We start from the raw sequence: 10,327 nt of genomic DNA, 5'->3' as shown, positions 1-10,327 counted from the left end.
CCTGAGGACTTCTAAGCTTCTGGGGCACAAAGTGATCACTTTTCAAGAGGTGTAATTTGTTCTCTTAGAGACATCATATCTTTCTCCTGCTGCTGGAAGAAATGAAAAAGAGAAGTACCCGGCAGACAAATATCATACTGCAAGCTTTCTAACATGTGCTCCAAGTCTTTGATGAGTCCTGCATGTTGAGAAGACTTCTCTACAATCTGTCCCACCTTTTTCTCAATATTTTCCACCCTACTAAGCATTTTATTCTGTATGTGCGCAACGTCTTTAATAGTGCTATCAATGTTATTCAAGATTATATTTTGAGAAATAGATTTTCCGGACAGCCAATTGATTGTTGCTTCAATGTCACTAAATGGTGGATTTTCTCCTGAGGGTACAACAACAGTCACGACCCCAGTTCACCCTCCATGAACATGTCGTGATGACACCTAGTTCCTACAACTAGGTAAGGCTAACAGTGCGGAAATAACAATTTAACTTGCGGAATAATTAACTAAAACTGAACATATGAAAGTAACAACTGTATATAAGACCGCCCGGCCTATACAACTCTAAAGACATGCGGAAGTCTACAACTAAATCCCAAAACCCGAAAACTCACGGGAACCACAGGCTAACAAAAACATAGTACGCTGCTCTAACTCCAGAATGTCTAAACAACTGAGAGAAAAGAAATAAACTAAATACTAAAGCTGGAACGGAATAGAGACTCCTGGTCTGCGGACGCGGCAGATATACCTCGAAGTCTCCGTGTATCTCCTCGCCTCAAGGATAATGCGCCTGAGTAGAGGTACCTGGATAATCTGCACATGAAAAACATGCGCAGGAAGGGCATGAGTACACCACAGCGGTACTCAGTAAGTGCCAAGCCTAACCTCGGTTGGGTAGTGACGAGGAAGGTCAGGGCCCTACTGAGATAAACATAATATATGATAGAATAAGAAAGACAGTATAGATAAAGTCTACAGCGAGAATCTAAACAGGATAAATAAGGGAAAACAGTAATAGGAAGCAGAAACAAAACAACATAAGGAATACTGCTCACAACAGGAAGTAATAGCCGGGGATCTCTTGGTATCCCGAGGATCTCTTGGTATCCTCATCATATACACCAGGGATCTCTTGGTATCCCAAGGATCTCTTGGTATCCTCATCATTTACACGAGGGATTTCTTGGTATCCGGAGGATCTCTTGGTATCCTCATCATTTACACGAGGGTTCTCTTGGTATCCCGAGGATCTCTTGGTATCCTCATCATTTGCACGAGGGATCTCTTGGTATCCCGAGGATCTCTTGGTATCCTCATCATTTACACGAGGGATCTCTTGGTATCCCGCACCTCAATCCAGAACATAACAAGTACAGGCGGATCTCCCGGGATGCCGTCTCGTAATCCCGATTTAAAATACACAATAACAGCCCAACACAATAGGATAAATGCAAAACTCAGAACAAGTAATAGAAATCCTAGCCTAACATGCTCCACGGAGTACAAACAAGGCAGTTTAAGCACTTAAGCAAGTAAGTCAACTAAACATGCTTCTCTAAACTAGCATAGGATAGGATAAGCTCACAATCAAAATAAACAAGTAAGCAAGAAAAGCGCGATTTAAAAACTTCAAGTAAAAACGGATTTCCAACAATTAGCTCAAGTAAGCGCTCGTCACCTCACGTACAAGGCTTTCAAATATCAAATATCATGTCCTAAGGGGAAGAGGTCCCCCACACAAGGTTAGACAAGCCACTTACCTCGAACCGGCTCAATATCAACTAGAAACCACGCTCTTGCCACGAGTATCCGACTCCAAATGGCCCAAATCTATTTAATTCAATCACACATTGTAAATAACATCGCAAACAACTGGTTTTGCTATTTAATTCAATGCTACGACATGGAATTAGGTGAAATGACCAAAATACCTTCAGGCCAACGTCTCGGAATCGAATAATTTTCACATTTTCAGAACCCTCGTACTCTCATGAGTCTAACCATATAAAAATCTCCCAAATCGGAGGTCAAACACCCACTCAAAACCCAATAGTTTAGCCTATGAAGTTTTAACCAAATTCTTCCAATTTTGATCCCAAATTCGAATTTTAATGATGGATTTAACTACAAAATGATGAAATATAACTAGAAGGGATTAAAGAAACGTTACCCAATAATCTCCTCTTCAAAACCCTCTGAAAATCGCCCTTCCCCGAGCTCAAATTGATTTTTCTAACTTATGAAATCAAACCCTCGAAATTTCTATATCTGCACAGGCATTTCCGCTTCTGCGGACAAGGGACCGCTTCTGCGGTCCCGCTTCTGCGGAACAAGAGCCGCTTATGCGGTTTTCATCAAAGTCCAGGGTTCCGCTTTTGCAATCTTAAACCGCACCTGCGGTTGCCGCTTCTGCAAAAAGCTCACCGCTTCTGCGCTTCCTCACAAACGACCCATGGCCGCATCTGCGATAAAAGTCTCGCAGGTGCGTAACCGCATCTGCGGTTAGTCTTCCGCACCTGCGGAAAAGCTGAGGGAGCCCAAATTCCGCTCCTACGATGACCAGGCCGCTTCTGCGGCTCCGCTTCTGCGGTTCCCAAGCCGCAGAAGCGAAAATACCAGAAGGTAAAAACTTCAGCTGCTGCAACACCTCTCAAATTCCTCCGTTAACCACCCGAAATCATCCCGAGGCCCCCGGGACCTCAACCAAAAGCACCAATAACACCTAATACCCCATTCAAACTTGTACCAATCCTTAAACCACCTAAAACAATGCCGGAAACTCGAATTAATCAATGATTTGAGCCTATGAACTTCAAATTCCATCAAAATACATTTTCGATCAAAAACCTAACCAAAACACGTCCGAATGACCTAAAATTTTGCACACACATCCCAAATGACATGACGGAGCTACTGCAACTCTCGGAATTCCAATCCGACCCTCGGATCAAAAACTCACTATCGGACCGGAAACTTAAAAAATTCAACCTTCGGGATTTCAAGCCTAAATGAGCTACGGACTTCCAAAATACATTCCGAACACGCTCCCAACCCCGAAATCACCTAACGGAGCTAAAGGAACCATCGGATTTCCATTCCGAGGTCGTCTTCACACTGTTTCGACCACGGACCACTTTTCCACACTTAAGCTCTCATTTAGGGACTAAGTGTCCCAAAACTCTCCGAAACTCAACACCGAACGTCCCGGCAAACCAAAATAGCAGAAATGAACTTAGGGGAATCAGTTAATAGGGTATCGGGGCGTAAATTCTTAAGACGACCGGCCGGGTCGTCACAACAACATTCTTTTTGGGGATCTTGGGGGAATTATATGCACCATATTTACTGAAATATTCAAGAGGTGGAAAATCATGGGTATATCCGGCGTTAACGGGACTATACATTAGTATTTAAGGATTTTTGGGCAACGGAGTTGCCTCGTCATCTTCACAACTAGGGGTAATTGGCCTAACATCTTTTTCTGGAAATTTTGGCCATACCAGAGGGTTATAACTAACAAAGTGTCATACTTACCAGGGTGGCTGAGCGAGCCAACTGATGGGTCGCTTCTTTCATACTTTTCTCGAAGGCATTCTGCAGATGATTTGCACTTTTTCTTTCTCGCCTTCTTGTTTTTCTTTTGGGGCACCTAGTAGTATTCTGCAGGATCCTCAAGGCATGGGCAATGACTTGTGAAAGGATCCTTCAACCACCACACATTTTTACCTTCGATGTCAAAGTGCACGGTCCAATCATGATCGTACATGATTCCATCTGTCCGTTCAGAGAAAAAGTCTGGATCATATCCATATGAAGAGTGGTACATGAGTTGTATTATATGGAAAGAGAAAGTAGCCTTGTTTGGCTTTTTAAGGTGAGAGTGGTTAAAATTTATCAAGACACTTTGATCATTTTTTCTCAGAATGGTTGACTCAGAGGATGTGAGGGGTTTTGGGGGCTCTCTCAATTTTTTATAATTTGTCACCCATGAATCTGGAAGATTTTACAAGTTCTTCTTTTGAAATCTGTCTAGGGATTTGGGTGCGTTGGGTAGTACCTTTTGTGGCATCAACATTGATGATCAAAGCATTATCTTCAATGGGGAGAGAGAGATCCATGGCATGATTCTGAACTCTCCATGCAATCTGATAGTGAAGAGTTGCTTGAATGGCATCATTGGCAAGCGGGGTTCCTAGAATTTGGACTTGAATCTTCAATGCCTCCATGAGATATGGATCATATAGAGACATATTGAAATTCGGGAACATGGTCACGAAGACTGTTCCTGCATTCAGAGTAACCTTAGTTATGCCAAGATTAGCATGTTGGTATTCAAGATACCTGGCATCAAAGAGAGAAATCCTTGCAACAACTAGTTGCTCTTTTCATCCATGATAAGTTAATGCTATCCGGACAGCTCTAAAGTATTGTGAGTGAAACTGTGATTCTTTCATTATTTTGGAAACTCTTCAGGAATCTGCAAAGTGATGAATTATTCTCCTTATGTTGGATAAATGGGATGTTGGTCAAGTTTAGAAGCATCAACATATTTTGTAACACCTTTGGGCCTTTCTTGGACCAAAAAGCGGATTTAGGACCATGGAGACATTTATTTTGTAGCAAAATCAGAATAAGGATTTATGAGTTGCAAATTGGTAGATGATTTTTTTTGATTTTTGTCTAAGACTTATACTTCATACAAGTAATCATATTTTTTGCAGGGGTTTTTGAAAGACTAGGAGACATATTAACAGCTGCACTAAAACGTACAAGATTAGAAAATGAAGATGCATTAGACATAATTTGAGAAAGTCGCTCCCTCCTCCAAAATGATGGGTTTGGCTCTGATACCACTTGGGTGAATGTAGAACCGGGAATCATAGAGATCAGTAAAATACTAGAGCAGAGATTGAATTACTAGAATAAAGATTGGATTACCTCAGTAGAAATTGAATCAACTTAGCAGCGGTTGAATTAACCACTCAAAAATCTTCCTACAAGGGGGTGTTGGAGGCTCACAAAAGGCTTCCTTCGCCATAACTAGGCCGTCAACAGCAAACTCGCAAAACTTTTATACTCCTAATGCAACAACTACTAAAGCAATCTTCCTCAACTACTAAAGCAATCTTTCTCAACTCTAGAGTAATCTTTCTCAACTACTAGCAACCTTCTGCAACTACTAAAGTATTTTGAGACTCTATACTCAAATATAAACTGGCCATATCCCCATATTTCTGAGTAAGAAACTATAAGAGACTTAGCTAGAAGAAGATATTTTATTACACAAGAGTTTTTCCAAGAGAATTAGGATGAACCTATAATGATCTCCAACTATTATAAAGGCTCCTATTTATAAAAGATGGAAAGCTAGTACATGTACTACCCTTATTTAATTATATAGTATAAGTGACATAAAACAAATACAACAAACATAAAAGTTTTACAATGTAAAACACTTATTGGCTAATAGACAAAGCATAAAAGCATGATCATGGACTAAAAAAAAGTTGCATGGCCTTGGGTTTTGGTTTTTGATTTGGACAAGACAGATGATGGCAAAGAGATAGTATTTGCGTGGCATTGGGTTTGGGTAAATTTATAACTTGACATGGATGACTTTTCTTTGATGACACGAGGGACCCACGAAAAGTTTTTGCATGGCATAGAACTTGAAAAAATATATAGCGTGACACGAATAACTTTTCTTTGGTGACATGAGGGGCCGTTGAATAATACTTGCATGGCATAGAACTTTTGGAACTTTATGGCAAGACAAGGGTAGGCAACTTTATGATTTATTTTTGGATTTTTATGGTCATTTTTGGTGGGTTAAAGTGGTTAAAAGGTGAAAGACTTGTGCAGATTTTTATTTTTCTGTGGTAATTTCTTGTGGAGTAGAGTGGTGAAATGGATAAAGAAGGTGTGCACGTTTTTTATGGTCGACTAAGTCATAATTACTATGGTGCACGCCCAGACGCCTATCACCCAGCACGTACGTCACTTCAACACTAATCACATAACATGAAATTCAAGGATTCATACTCTCAAAACCAAGTTTAGAAGTGTTACTTACCTCAAACCGTGCGAAACTCTACTCCAATAGGCCTTTGCCTCGTGAATTGGCCTCCAAACGCCTCGAATCTAGCCAGAAACAATTCGATACAATCAACTCAAGAGATTGGAATCAATTCCATAAGAAAATGTAAGTTCTTAATCAAAAGTCAAAAAGTCAACTCAAATAGTCAACCTCGGGCCCACGTCTCGGAATCCAATAAAAGTTACAAAATCCGAACACCCATTCAACCACAAGTCCAATCATACCAAATTTACCAAATTTTGACACCAAGTCGTCACTCAAATCCCCAAATTTCAATCTCCAATCCCTAGCCCAAAACATCCAAAATTCCAACTTAAAACACATAAACTAGGTGGGAAATTCAATGGGTAACCAAAATTATTGAATTAAAATAATCAAAAGTGACTTACCTCAAGAAATCACTCGAAATCCCTCTCAAAATTGCCTTAATCCGAGCTTGTAAAGTCCAAAATGATTAAAACCTCGGAACCCTTAGAATTTAAACACTGCCAGGCTTTTCGCTTTTGCGGTTCTGCTTTTGCGATCAAATATCCGCATCTGTAGAGTTACACTTGACACCCGACATCGCGCACCTGCGGTCTCTATCCCGTACCTGTGGGTGCGCTTTTGCAAGAAAACTTCCGCTTTTGCAGACCTGCCTCACCAGCCCCCTCTTCGCTCTTGCGATGCTTCTTTCGCATCTGCGACCTCGCAGGTGCAGAACTCCCTTGCACCTGCACAAATCCCCCAGCTCACCTCTAATCACATCTGCGGCCCCTTGGCCGCTTCTGCGGCTCCGCACCCGCGACAAATCCTCCGCAGGTGCGATTAAACCAGATATCAGCAGTAACAACATACACGTAAGTTGAAACTCCAATCTGATTTCAATCTGAATCACTCCCGAGGCCCCCGGGACCTCAACCAATATTAGAAACACATCCCAAAACATGATACGAACTTATTAGAGGCCTCATAACACGAATCACACTCCAATTCAAGCCTAATGAAAACTAATGAATTCCAACTTCTACAATCGATGCCGAAACCTATCAAATCAATTCCAATTGACCTCAAATTTTGCACACAAGTCATAAATGACACAGCGGACCTATTCCAACTTCTAGAACCAAAATCCGAGCCCTGTAACTCCAAAGTCAACTCTCAATCAAACCTCTTAACTCTCCAAACTTCTAATTTTCCAACTTTCTCCATTTCAAGCCATAATCACCCACAGACCTCCAAATCACTATAGGACACACTCCTAAGTCCAAAATTACCATACGGAGCTATCGGAACCATCAAAACTCTATTCCGAATCCGTTTACACATTATTCAACATCCGGTCAACTCTTTTAGCTTAGGCTTCCAATCTTGGAACTAACCGTCCCAACTCATTTCGAAAAATTCCCGCAACCAAACCAACTACCCCGACAAGTCACATAACAACAATTGAGCAAAGAATAAGCATTAAATAGGGGAACGAGTCCATAACACTCAAAACGACCGGTCGGGTCGTTACATCCTCCCCCTCTGAAACAAACGTTCGTCCTCGAACGGGTCTAGAATCATACTTGGAGTCTCAGATAGGCGTGGATATCTTCTCATCTCCCGCTCGGTCTCCCAAGTAGCCTCCTCGACTGGATAACCTTTCCACTGTACCTTCACTGAAGCTATGTTCTTTGCCTCAACTTTCGAACTTGCTGGTCCAAAATGGCTACCGATTCCACATCATAAGTCAAATCACCATCCAACTGTATTGTGCTGAAATCCAAAAGTGAGACGGATCACCGACAAATTTCTGGAACATAGAAACATGAAACACTGGGTGAACACTCAACAGACTAGGTGGCAATACAAGCTTGTAAGTCACCTCTCCAATCCTCTCATACACCTCAAACATCCTAAACTAAGTCAGTACCCAATAGCCTATCCTCACCCGGCTCAAACCAGTCCACCGGAGACCGACACCATCTCCCTTACAAAGCCTCATATGGAGCCATCTGAATGCTCTATTGGTAGCTGTTGTTGTAGGCAAACTCGGCAAGCAGCAGAAACTGATCCTATGAACCACCAAAATCTATGACACAAGCGCGTAGCATATCCTCTAATATCTAAATAGTGCGTTGAGACTGTCCGTCCGTCTGAGGATAGAATTTTGTACTCAACTCAACCTGTGTGCCTAACTCTCGCTGTAATGCTCTCCAAAACTGTGATGTAAACTACGTGCCCCGATCTGAAATGAAGGACACTGGCACAATGTGAAGGCGAACAATCTCGCGGATGTAGATCTTAGATAACCACTTCGAAGAATAAGTAGTCCTAACTGGAATGAAGTGCGCGGATTTGGTCAACCGATCCACAATCACCCAAATAGAATCAAACTTCCTTGAAGTCCGTGGGAGCCCAACTACGAAATCTATAGTGATACGCTCCCATTTCCACTCTGAAATCTCAAGCTTCTAAAGCAATCCGCCCGGTCTCTAATGCTCATACTTCACCTGCTGACAATTTAGGCACCGAGCATCAAACCCCACTATGTCTTTCTTCATCCTTCTCCACTAGTAGTATTGCCTCAAGTCCTGATACATCTTTTCGACACCCGGATGATGGAATACCGCGTACTGTGGGCCTCCTCAAGAATTAACTCACGTAGCCCATCCACATTGGGCACACAAATTCGACCCTAAATCTGCAACACCATATCATCTCCAATAGTAACATCTTTGAGATCAACGTGCTGAACCGTGTCCTTAAAGACAAGCAAATGGGGATCATCATACTGACGCTCTCTAATGCGATCATATAAGGAAGATCGAGAAACCACACAAGCTAGAACTCGACTGGGCTCCGAAACATCTAATCTCACGAACTAGTTGGCCAAGGCCTGAACATCTGATGCAAGAAGTCTCTCACCAACAGGAATGAATGTAAGGCTACCCATACTCACCGCCTTTCGATTCAAGGCATCGGCCACCATATTGGCCTTTATGGGATGATACAGAATGGTGATATCATAGTCCTTTAGCAGCTCCAACCATCTCTGCTGCCTCAAATATGGATCCTTCTATTTGAACAAGTGTTGAAGACTCCGATGATCTGTAAATACCTCACAAGACACACCATAGAGACAATGCCTCCAAATCTTCAATGCATGAACGATGGTTGCCAATTCCAAATCTTGAACAGGGTAGTTCTTCTCATGAGGCTTCAACTAGCACAAAGCATAAGCAATCCCTCTACCCTCCTGCATCAAGATACACCCAATACTAATCCGAGAAGCATCGCAATACACTGTATAAGACCCTGACGCTGAAGGCAAAACTAGAACGGGAGCTATGGTCAAGGCAGTCTTGAGCTTCTGAAAGCTCTCCTCACACTCATCGGACCACCTAAATGGAGCACCCTTCTAGGTCAACCTGGTCAAAGGCACTACAATGGACGAGAAACCCTCTACAAAGTGACGATAATACCCAGCTAAGCCGAGAAAGCCCCGAATCTCAGTAGCTGGAGACGGTCTGGGCCAACTTTGAACCACCTCTATTTTCTTTGTATCCATCTTAATCCCCTCACTGGACACCACGTGCCCCAAGAACGCCACCGAACTAAGACAAAACTAACACTTGGAGAACTTGGCATAAAGCTTCTCCTCCCTGAACCTCTGTAGTACAATCCTCAAATGTTGGGCATGCTCCTCCTGGCTATGTGAGTACACCAGGATATCATCAATGATTACTATAACAAACGAATCAAGATATGGCTGAAATATATTGTTCATCAGATGCATGAATACTGCCGGGGCATTGGTCAGCCCAAAAGATATCACAAGGAACTCATAGTGACCGTAGCGGGTCCTGAATCCCATCTTTAAAATATCCGAGTCCCGAATCTTTAACTGGTGATACCCAGACCTCAAATCAATCTTAGAGAACACCCTCGCTCCTTGAAGCTGGTCAAATAGATCATCAATGCGCGATAAAGGATATCTGTTCTTGATTCTAACTTTGTTCAACTGCCTATAATCGATGCACATCCACATAGTACCATCATTCTTCTTCACAAATAGAATCGGTGCACCCCAAGGTGACACACTAGGCCGAATAAACCCCTTACAAAGGAGCTCCTGAAGTTGCTCTTTCAATTCCTTCAACCCTGCTGGTGCCATATGATACAAAGGAATATAAATGGGTTAAGTGCCCAACACCAGGTCAATACCAAAATCAATATCCATGCCGGGTGGCATGCCTGGCAGGTC

This window comes from Nicotiana attenuata, chromosome 7 (assembly GCF_001879085.1).
Source record: "Nicotiana attenuata strain UT chromosome 7, NIATTr2, whole genome shotgun sequence".
Classification (NCBI taxonomy): Eukaryota; Viridiplantae; Streptophyta; class Magnoliopsida; order Solanales; family Solanaceae; genus Nicotiana; species Nicotiana attenuata.
Note: the sequence above shows the minus strand (reverse complement) of the source record.